Source organism: Acartia tonsa, chromosome 8 (genome assembly GCF_053477335.1).
Source record: "Acartia tonsa isolate MP-2025a chromosome 8, ASM5347733v1, whole genome shotgun sequence".
NCBI lineage: Eukaryota > Metazoa > Arthropoda > Copepoda > Calanoida > Acartiidae > Acartia > Acartia tonsa.
The window spans coordinates 12441756-12454492 of NC_137267.1; the positions used below are offsets into that span (position 1 = coordinate 12441756).

General features: G+C 36.5%; 1 protein-coding gene across 4 annotated transcripts in view; it reads right to left on the reverse strand.

Moving 5' to 3' along the window:
- LOC145325997 (dynein intermediate chain 2, ciliary-like) overlaps nucleotides 1-12737 on the reverse strand; it is a 108890-nt gene that overhangs the window by 68389 nt on the left and 27764 nt on the right. The gene's annotated exons all lie outside the window — the stretch shown is intronic.

Consider the following 12737-nt stretch of genomic DNA (forward strand, 5'->3'; position numbering starts at 1 on the left):
AAACAAAGAAAGAATATTTTCTTTTATACCATTGAGAAAATTTAATTTTACTTAGGATTATTAGTATAAAATCTATAACCAAGTAAAATAAAGTGTGTACATATAGTTCATAATCGTTATAATCTAAAATTGTTACCTTTTTAGAAAAAAAAGTGCACTAATTCAGCTAATTTGATTTTCAATAATATTTGACCAAGCAATAACACCAACCTTGTAGTCTACTTTAAAGAGTTTGATTGACAACTTCCAGCGTATAGATTGATCACCTTGCGTAGGATATCACACTTCAGTAAGACACATAGAATATTGTGTTCTCACTAATTAAGTAGAGCACATCCGGTCTATAATAACCTTGAAAACAAACTGATTATATTCATATATATAGGATAATCTAAATTGAGTCTCAATAATATAGTTATAAGGATTGAAATCACAAGTGAAGCCCCGTAATAATTCGCGAATAATACTTAATAGGATTGGTAGGCATACCCTAATACAACTATAAGTATTGGGTGCGAGATCTTTGATATTCAGGCAAAACAGTTGCAATACTATTAGAATATAGACGATCCTTTGGGAGTGAACCTTAGTAAGTTATATTCATAAAGCCTTACAGGAATAAGCAGATTGTAAGCCACATATCCTTAGAGTGAAGTAAGAATTCAACAAGGATTATAAATTGCTGTTTTTCTCAACAATAACATTTGCTAGGAAAAGTCGACGCCTAAGCAAATAACAGTTAATTTGTGATAGTATATTAGCATACCCAAATTAACTTCGCTGCAAACTTTAACATTCTATCTAACCTTATAGCTAATTTGTATAGCTAACTAACCCACATTAGCTTTGTAAGCAAATATAGAATAAATCTAAGTAAAAGTGTTTCTACAGTTGAGCTTAATTAAGGATAAGAGTGCATTAGCGCACACTCCAGAATAAGATTCCAAGCTCACACGCAAGCATTCACGACGTAGAAACAACTGTAGGTGAAGTAGACAATACATACTCATCTATATTTAACAATTTTAAAAGAAAAATTTGTTATTGTAAACAATTCCTGATTGTTTTAACGTTAAGCGCATTAGTCGGTTTCTTCTTGTACCTCTGCTATTTAAATCCTAAAATAGTACAACATCTCATAAGCTTCTTTAAAGAACTCATAGAAAGTTTAAAAGCTTTAAGCTAGCTGTAATGCCATTATTTAATAAAAGTAAGAAAGATGACAACGCTGAAAAGGCGAACACGCCACGTCGAGGACGCTCGACGACGCCTGGAAGAAGAACTCCGTCAGCTGATGCAGCTTCTGCAGGAGATGATACACGAAGAGAGGAACCAATGCCCAACCAGGAGGAACCAGAACAGAATGGTGAGAGAACCAAGACGCCAGAACCAGACAGGGAATCTGTAAGATCCATACCCATGCGAGAGGACTCACCAGACGCACTGATCAGAGATCGATATGTTAGAGCAACACTAGCAGATCCTCTGGGAAATTTCCTGTTCCCACAATTCCTGGATACAATAAGACTTTGTAACCCCAACCTACGTGTGGACTCAGAAATGATGAGGAACTTCTGTACCAACTACACACAGAGTATGAGGGAATACAAAGAGGAACAAAGACGTGAAGTTGAGTTAGAAGCCCAGCGTATTGTACAAGTGGAGAATGACAAACGCACTCAACGACACTTCAGTAACTTCACCAACCAAACTGGAATTAAACCACCAAGCAGCTATGCAAGTAAGAGCACCCTAAGCAACGATCAAAAGCTTAAGTTAGCCAATGGAACCTTCCCTCTCAAGCATTGCTTCAAAGGAGATGGTAAACCACCCTACATTACTGATTACCTATCAGAGATGAACACTGCTCAGGAGTTATGTAACCTCTCAAGATCAGAATTTGAAACCTTTATGCTTAGAACCACAACTGGCGAAGCATATACTACTATCCAGCAGAGTTTCAATCTTGGACTATCTATTGAAAGTGTCTACAATAGCTTACTGCTACAGTATGATATACTCATCAGCCCACAGGAAGCTCAAGCTAAGCTGATAGCCTTTAAGGGAACCAAAGCCATGTCATTCCCTAAGCTTGTCAGTACAATTCAGAATCTTGCCAGCAGAGCCGCTGTTCATTATACAGACAAGAAGGAAAGACAGAATGTATTCAACATAACTGCAGTGGAGGCACTCAAACGTAGCTTACCAACAAATAGCCGCAATATAGCATCTGAAAACCATCACAATCTCACACATGATCTTGGAAGATCCCCTACATATCATGAGTTGACCGCTTCCATGTATCCTAGAACTGAAGATCTAGATCTGGACCTACAGCAGAATGGTGTATCGGCCAGTTACAATGGAGACTTATCGCTTCATAAAAAGACAAACAACACCAACTACTCACATGACAGGGATACAAGAATGAACAGAGACAAACAGCCTGCTAAAATTGCCGCTACGTCAAGCTATTATAAAAGGCCAACAGTTAGAGAAGTTACTGCTAAACCAGCCTATCCTAAAACCTACAACAGAGAAAACAGGGATAATAGAGATAGACAACCACAAAAGAACACCAAACAAGATTATCATATCTCCTATGGTACATCCAATAAGCGCTACTGCGGTGCATGTGGTCAAAATTCCCACAAAATATCAGATGGATGCAGACTACTGTGCGATGACCAAGGACGACAATATCAAACAGCACTAACATCCGGATACTGCCCAAGCTGTCACAAGAAGTATGGCAAAGACCTATACCACGCGCAACACCTATGCCCTGGACGACCAGCAATGATGGAACTGTACCATAGTGGTAAAGTAAGACCTGGTGGTGTGTTTAAACAGGCATATGAAGAATGGGTTGACGCCAAAGTCAATGGACAATCCAAAGAGCGTGGCAGAACAAGTAGGGTTAATGCTATCACCGTTCGAATGGATCCTAATGACCCCAAGATTTTAGCGGTAGATAGTTCTGCAGCTATCATGGATGAAAATAGGAAAATGTACCTGAACTGTTCCGGCTGTATGTCAAATGGAAACTACGATGTATACATGACAGCTTTGTTTGACTCAGCAGCAGACAGAAATATCATGTCAACCAGCTATTTTGGTATGTTATTTGGAGTACAACATAAATGAGGTTAAGAACCATCTAGAAAAGAGTGACATGGTTCTTGTCAGCTATTCTGGACACAAAATCCCAGTAGCTGGAGAGATAACTCTCATGATTCGTCTCACACAATTCTCAGGCATCTATAGACCAGTACCATTTATGATTGTACCTGAGGAACACAAGAATGTCACACCTATGATCATTGGAATGAACGGCATTAGAGATCTCCAATTAGGGTTGACTTTCGTTGCGGATAATCACCCGCCAGCACCATATCTATACTCTATGTTCCATCCTGGGAGAGTACTAGATAGCCTGTTCTGTTCTGATTATGAGTTACAACTCTGCACAGGAACAATAGACAAAATTGAACCTAATGAAACTCAGACTATAGAAATGAACATCAACCATTTCTTCAACTTAGCTCCTGGAACAAAAGTCATTCTCAGCGATGACCACATTGCTAATGATAGAAATGGAGGAATCAAAATTCAGCCTGGACAAACGCAACTGACTGTCAACAACCGAGGACAACTTAGTGGAAGAGCAATGATAACAAATGTCACTGAACATGCAATCACTAACACTGTTATCACCGGATACTTGGAACCCAGCAACCAATTTGTAGTCAAGGAAATCACTACAGACTTTGATTTCACACAATCATTCCTACACAATGTATCTGTGACAACTGAGCTAGATGAGATTGTACAAGCCCTGGAACAACACGCAGAGAAAGCTACGGCTCCAGCCATCAATCAGATCTCACTAGACACCAGAAACAATTCAGTCCAACTCTTATAGCTACCAAAATACAGCGCCATCAATCTGGTAGAACGATCTTTCCCTTTAGCTGATGGATATATACCGAATCCTACAGCTATAAACAATGACACTCCAGTACCAGGAGTAGCCTTATCTGATTACCGATCTAATATTGATGAAATTCTAACTACACCAGATCCTGAAAAGAATAAGCTTTTTGAAAATAGTGATGACGTTATTGAACTTGGCTTAAAACATATAGCTGAATCTGATAACCTCATGGACTACGTAACAGAACCTACTGGCTACAGTGTGCCTAAGGATCAGTTTGTTAAACCAGAGGATCTTGTGGTGCTGTCAGACTATCCACCAGAGGTAAGACATTATATAGAAGACATATTCCTAAAATCTTACCCTGATATCATATCTACACATTCTACTGATAGAGGTAACATGAGTAAATATCTAGGCAATTATACAATTAGACTAAAACCTGGTCAAACTTTACCCCAGCATAAGAAATTATATTATTTATCACCCGTAGAGAAAATGCAAATGCAATCTATCTTAGAGTTTTTGTTAAAGAACGGCACCATTGAAAGAGCTAATTTGGATGGGGATTCCTATAACAACTATGCAAGCCCAGCATATCTGATTCCAAAGTCGGATCAGGGGAGCTGTCCTCGTTTAATTGTAAATTTTCAACAATTGAATCCTTGTCTGCAGTCTGAACCTGCACTGCTACCCACAGCAGAAAATTTGATTCAGTCACTAAGAGATAAATTTGTGCATAGTAGTAGTGACATGGCTAACGCCTTTCATAGTATAACGCTAGAACCTTCTTGCAGAGACCTAACATTGTTTGCAACCCCATTAGGAGCTTTTAGACACGCATCCTTACCAACTGGCATTAAGACTTCACCTGAAAGTCTATCACGCTTTATGGAAAAGATATTACACTGGGAATTGGTTTATGATGATAATGGTAATGTTGTAATGGACGGTGATTTAGCCAAGATGGTATACTCACCTATCCCAGAAGTCCAACACATTTACGATGATTTCATTGTCTCAACTGAACTAGCTAAAACTAGATCAGAATCCTTGAATATACATTTTAAGATTTTGAAGAAAGTTATGGGGAGGATACACACGCATAAAGGAAAGATTAGTTTAAAGAAATCACAACTTTTTAAAAGTAGGGTAAATTTCTTTGGGTTCTTCATTTCACATAATTATTGCTGTGTAGATCAAAGGCGAGTACAAAAACTTCTAAATATTCCCATGCCTACTGATATTACTATAATGAGATCTTTTATGGGAGTACTACAAAGTATGCATAAACATTTAAGATTCGATATTATGGCTCCTACACATATTCTAACTTCACTTACTTCTACTAGAATAGGTAAAACTTTTGTCCCAACTCCAGAACAAAGACAAGCATTCGAAGACATTAAGAAAGCTTTAGCTTCAGGACCAATTTTTAGCAAATTAGTTAACTTATCGGCACCTAAGATTATCTTATCAGACGCAGCCGGCACCTCAACTGGCTCATATTCGGCAGTCTTAGCGCAAATAGTGACACCAGAATTACAGGCTAAAACCCTACCCCCTGGGCTAAACTTCGATGACCCTGTACACCATGTTATTTATGATAATAGGTTACCAATTTTACCCCTACCTTTGCAGAATGAAGGTGAAAACATTAAGGATTATGCGAAGCGTATGTCTGAAGATGGACCACCTGAGTTCGAATATTTGGCTAGTAAAACTTTGGGCTATCCTGAAGACACTGTACACAATAGTCTCGGGATATCTTTACAATTGCTTCTAGAACTAAATAAAGTTCAAACACCTTTGACCACTATCCTGCAAAGAGCATCAAAAATTATACGTTCTACGATGTTGAGACAAAAGTATATTCAATTTGTATTTAATAATGATAGGGATAAATTCTTAGAATTTATTCGCAAACTAGAGCATGGATATGTATATCTAGATCCGCAACAACTCATATTTGAAGCTCTTAGTGTAGCTATGTACCGTCCTGTGATAGTTATCACAAATATAGAGGGTGCCAAACCTGTCACTCAACAATGTTCAGACAAAACAAAACCCCCTTTTGTATTTTTACTATATGGACACAAAGAGCAACACATAGTAAGACCCGCAATGGTCTCATCAACCAATAGCTTTAATTTAAAATCTTTAGCCTCTATGTTTGAAATTATCGCATATACCTCAAAGAAAATTACCGTTGCTGAGTCAAGATTACATATCATAGACATTGAAATCCTAGGAATTATTTATGCAGCAAACTCGTTTAGAACTCTAATAGGTCCAAGCTGTGAATGTACTTTGTTAACAGACGCAAAGTGTGCTTACTATCTCTTCAATCCTAAAGCATTAACAGCCGTTAATAAGTTGAAAAGGTGGAATACCACTCTGTTAACTCTAATACCGAAGCTAACAATGTCCTTCTTAAGAGGAGAAGACAATTTGGCAGATTTCTTAACTAGGGCATATAAGGCTACTCTTCCAAGCATTAAAAAAGTAGCCCTACCTAAATTTGTTAAATCTGGGTTTGAAGATAACTTACCCCAATATAAAGTTTGGACTATTGAAGAATGGACACAGTTCATTATGGATAACCCCGACTATTTGGGTTATGATGAACAACCCCCACAGCCAAAGCAACAAAAACCCAAAATCACCATAAATTCACTTGCCGCAGAACATAGAGTTATAGGCAAAGTACTAAGACCTTTGGAAATCCTAAAAGAAAGGATTAGCATAGAAAATATAATTGCAAACCAAAAAGAGGAATACTCTGATATCTACACACGTTGTCTAACCTCTAAATCAAACACCTACACTTATAAAAGACAGAATTACGAACTTAAAGACACAATTCTGTTTACAAAAATAAAAGGAGATTTAAAGGTTTATCTCCCAACCAAACTATTACCAGTATTAGTATGCTATACTCATCTTTTGTTAGTACATAGTGGAGAAATTAAAATGCTTTTGAATATGCAAAATTTCTTCCACCCTAACCTTAAGAAATATGTTAGAAATTACACTAGATCTTGTTTAAATTGTCAACTTCAAAATTCATCTACAAAACTAGAACAAGTAGGAACTTATAGTACAATTTCAAGACCTTTTGAATGTGTAAGTATTGACTATATACAATCCTTGCCCCCATATCGTAGTTATAATCATATCCTCACTATAGTCTGCCAACTAACAGGAATGATTCTTGCATATCCCATGAAATCACTCACATCCCGTGAATTTATAAACAAATTCATGTTTTATTTCTATCCTAATTTCTCCCCCAGACAAATATTGTGCGACAATGCAAAATCATTTTTAGAAAAGCAAAATTTAATATTCTTTGCTTCTATTGGCATCCGAGTTTTGTATTCTACTGCGTACTTTTCACCCTCTAAAGGATTGGTGGAAGCTAGCAACAAAGTAATAAAATGGCCAATCATTAAAATTTTGGCGCAAGACTCAAAAACCTCATGGGTATATCTACTACCGCTAATAGTCCGACAATATAATTGCACTAAAATACCAAAAACTGGATTTTCACCCATGGAATTATTATTCGGGACACGTAGCTCCCTGTCTAAATTGTTCTTTGGAGCAATAAAACCGGATGAATATCACCCTGAAATAGCACGCACAGAAGCTTATGTGCAAGACCTCTCAGACGGTATACAAGAAAACTTGGACATTTCAGCAAAAGCTATTGAAAAGGGAAGGGAGGCAAGACTAAAGTATATTAACAAAACCCGCATACACAAACAATTTGATATAGGAGATCTTGTCTTGGTTAGAAATAACACTATTACACCTGGTGTTAACCCCAATCTTAGACCTATCTATCATATTTCACCCTATAGAGTTTTAGATGTAAGCCCTAACAGTTGCACGCTTGAAAGAATTTCTGACAAAAAGACTGAAATATTTAAATACTCTTTCAACGAAATCAAAAAGTTCAAGCCAATTGACGAACATTTTGACACCCTCCCAGAGGAAATAAGGGATATTATCACAAAGCCTTATAATAAACTCACAAATCAAGAGATAGCCACATTAGTTAAAAATGACACACTTCCGCTTATATTTCCGGTTAATTCAAAAGATCCACAACCAGGAATACGCGCACACTCACCCTTAGAAACACGAAAAGAAGCGTCACAAAATAAGAAACCATTAGATTCTGATTCGGACATAGAGGACTCAAGTGCCGACGAGGACATGACACTCGATTCCGTATTTATTACCGGAGGTCGACGACTTAGGAAAATAAATGATAGACATGTCAGATTTCGGAATGGCACAAGTTCACAACCATAATTTACATTTCCATTTACCCTGTAAACTTGTGAACAATATGATAATATGTTATTCTAATCTGATAACTAAGTTATCATATTCATGTAAATTTTCCCACTCAAGGTTATATATCCAGTGGTAAAATATACATCTTTTCACTTCAGCAGGGGAGACCAACTATATGCAATATACGTCGACTAAGGAGTCGATCCCTTCAAAAACACTTACATAAAAAAAATTGCATATAAGAAGTTTTGATTCTGTATAGGCAAACAGAGTCAAACGATTGATACAGGTTGTACAAAAATACGAATGTTACAAATGTTAAATACGCACCCTAAAATATACACAAAAACTATTTAAAACATTTAATACAAATTGTACAAAGTATACAAACATAGCAGTACTAATAGGCAACCTATATATATACGCCTTGAATTATGATGAGTTGATTAGTTATTAGAAACTATAACCACTCTACATACAAAAAAAATATGTCAAAAACTTTAATTATAACTTCGGACAGGAAACGCCCACTCAGAATTTTAGTAGTAGTAAACAATAACGATAACTTAAATTTTACCCTGAAATTGAGTCAGTTTACTATAACATATCCACAAGTGAGGAAATCACCAACCTTGTGAAGTACTACAGTTATCACATAACACGTAAGTCTTAACAGAATATTTTACAAAAGTTATAAAATGCAAACTAGATTCCGAAAGCCTATGCCTAGATCACAACGGGTTCTACATGAGACCTTCGCAAACCTAGTAGAATATTGTTATAACTTGCTTACGATGATTAAAGAAATGTTAGCGTTTAAAATTAGTTGTGGAATCAGCCAACCTAGTCGTATTGTACGATACTTGCACTGTCGTATACTTAGAAACACTTATAGAGACGCATACAACCGTTTGGTTATACGGTATAGACAGCAAGAGTATAGAAACCGACAGACTATAACAGACGAATTACGGGCAGTAGCACGCCAAATAGAGAATCTGAGAGACACAGTCCTTCTTATTTCTGGACATTGTACTCTCCCCACTATCCACGAAGAGTAAACTAGATTACAACTGATTCTTATAATCTGATTTCTAAACAAAGACGTACGGACGTATCCTAACGATATAAAAGTTTTGCATATGATAAAACCTCTTGTACATATGTGTATTGATGTAAAATACTTATATTCTCATATATCTCTATGTAATTATTGAAAACGATAGGAAATTAATCGCATAAATCATAGTAGAGATATCAAAAAGAACATAACAAGAAAGTTTGTTATTTATACAAGTTATCATAAACCAAGTGAATGTAAGCTAAACTAAGCACCTTGCAAAAATAAACTTTAATTATGTATCTAACTAAATTAAGGAACAGACAATAATACTTATAGAGTAGCTACGTAAACGGGAGTTGTACCCAACAAATACTAAATCAGTAAATAACAGTGTATACGCTACTTAAAATTGCTATATTTATTTAAACAAAAGTAAATAATCTTTAGAAAGGTATAAAAAAAAATTTTGACAAATATTTTTCTTTGGTGAAAACTTAAATTTAAATCAATTTTGAAAACAGAACATAAATTTTTATTTTTACAGTATTGGAAAAACATTATGATAGTAAGAAGTTTTCTGACAATTTAACATCTTAGTTAATATAATTTGGTCATAAGCTGTATATTGGCACATAATAAAACTTCGAGATTGCTAATACGATTAATCAAACGTTAAATGTTGAATTTGCGCATATAAAAAAAGCACATAGCCTAACAACAAGCCAACGTGAGCCAAAAATTTAGCTCTACTTGTTGGAATTAAGACTTAGTTTTAAATCTAAAGGGACATAAGAACATTTTACCTTGAGACTTTAAACTTTATGACTATTGTATTGAAATTTAAAAGGGAAACGCCTTTTATTCTAAGCCTTACTAATTAAATAAAACTTCCTTAATGAGATCATCCAATCAATGATATTACTTTAATTACTTGAGTTACAAACAGTCTTTACATGAGTTTTCTTAAAAATACTTGAATAAGTGTATGTAAATGATTTTGTCTAAACGTCAGTCTTTCGGTCTACTTAGATATTGGTTACAAAAAAAAATATATATGCTATTTACAAGTCCTCTCTATATCACAGCACAATTAAAATTCACGATTAATGCACAGGGATGGATATAAATGAAATTTAGAGAAAAGGTACTGAGTTGCGAGTTCGATTAAATATCTATATATATACATGACCCTTACAAGCTAACAAGAATGAATAAACTGTGACATAAGGCTGTAATTACAGTTGTTAATATACTATTGAGAAAGAAAAAGGATTAGTTCGCTTACGAAGAAAGTAATTAAGAATTGAATGAAGTTTTAAATTATGGGCATAAAGAAAATACAACCTTATAATCATTTCCTTACATACTAAATATCCTTACAGACTAAACATATATATACATAATATAATGGCAGAAGTGTAAATTAATGTTTGGCTTTGTACAGTATAAAAAAGTCATAATGTCTAATAACAAAAGTCTTTACTTCATAGTGATTACTATTTTGACTAGTTACATAAGAATAGAAAATCTGTAAATTTAGTCACATGTTGTCTAAAACTGGTCATTGTCTTAAAATTTGTATGTCATAGTTTCAACCAAGCTAACAGCGCCACTTCACGGCGTGCGTTTAGGGAACATGGGACCCCGACGTCGAGGGACTCCCTCGACGCCGGAATCCTCTGTCCTGTTGTTATCTGAGGAATGCGTAGCTGAATTGAAGCTACTCTCCGCTGATGTTATCTCTTCCAAGATAGCAGGCGTCGGAGTACGCATGGAGCGGCGCAAACGTTCTAAACTGAGGACCCGCAGTGGAGTGGGGTACTCGATCTCATCAGTCACCGCATTAAATCTAATTGGCGGGAGATCGGGGTCCTCGATATCGTCAACCAGTGGGACTAAACTGGCCGCATCCTAAAATTAAGAAAAGGGACATTATTAGACAACCATGTTAATAAATGTTCACAAGAAAATTTATCAACGTTAATCCATATATGTTTATGAGTCAATTTTTACTAATACTTTATCTAGAATCTTGCTATTAACTATTAGGAAGAAATTACACCATAGTTAAAGTAAAGTTATTGTCTAAAAGCATAGCTATCTGAGCTAAACAGCCTAGTCTAAGTTACGTAATTTTTGCAACGAAGAAATATTATAAGAGCTTATCAAACTTACCACAGACAAATCAGCTGCAGAAGGAGACTCAATGCGACTTAAGCACATAATAGAGCTCAAGGAAGAGCTGTCGCTGGATCCCTCAGCTGTCCTCTCAGAGCTGACTCGATTACACCTCCCCATATTGGTGTAAAACTGTGCCAGGGGGATGGAGTTGGTCGCCTAAAATATAATAGATCTTATTAGTTTAATCGCAGCGCCAACAACGAGTCTAGGATGCCTAAAATCCTGTAAAGCTATATGATTAGGTAGCAATTCAACCCACTTTATACTAGAATTAAAATCTTAGATCGGTTCAAAAATGCTTATGCAACCATACATTTTAAGATTAATATTCTACCAATAAAAGAATTTTAGTTGCAAATACCTCTAGATACGTGTACACATATACAGCCTCTTTCTGAAAATTAATAGAAAACGAAAGCATGGATACTTACATGTAAACGCTCTGTTTGATCAACAATCAACGGACGGAAGCCAGGACTTCCCGTCGAGGTTTCCAAGCCCACAGGCACATTTCTTCCAGTAATCCGATCCTCAGTGGCAGACAAACAGTGTACGGCAAACAGGCCAATTCTGGACCTTACTTCTGCTGGAGTCGATGGACTAGCAGAGGGAGCCTAAAACAAAAGGAAAACATTGAAGTCTTGATCTAACATTTAAACCCCAATGAGAAACGTACGGCACGAGCAAACTCTTAACTTTCCCAGAGGGAAATAATATTAGGTTGCTACTTAAGATTTTAGTAAATGTTAACTGGTATCTCAACTTAATTGCGGTAACCGAGCGGATTTCTCTGGCGACATATAACGACGACAAACGGTGAGCGATATATATGGAAGAGCCGAAAGTCAACGTTGAGGAAGTGAGAATAGGACAGAACAACCCTGCCCCAACATGATGCTTTATTAGACAAATCGGGTGGCTAGAAAAAATTTATACAAAACAAAAAAAAAGAAATATACAACAGAAGAAAACTCACCTGTGTATCCGACAGAATATCATCAATCTCAGAGGACGCGGCTTCATACATGGTGTCCGACGGCTCCGCAGTTGGCGACATAGCCCCAGCTCTAGTCCTGTTGGTCCTGTTACTACAGTGGAGAAGCTCAATGGTCCTGACGCCTATGTTTCGGAGGCGCGTACATACATCTCTTATCCAGCGAGCCAGCGACCTGTCTGAGGTGTTGTCAATACGTGTAAGAGTCTCAAGCCCTACAGCGCCGAAGAAGACCACTATAAGAGCACATGAAA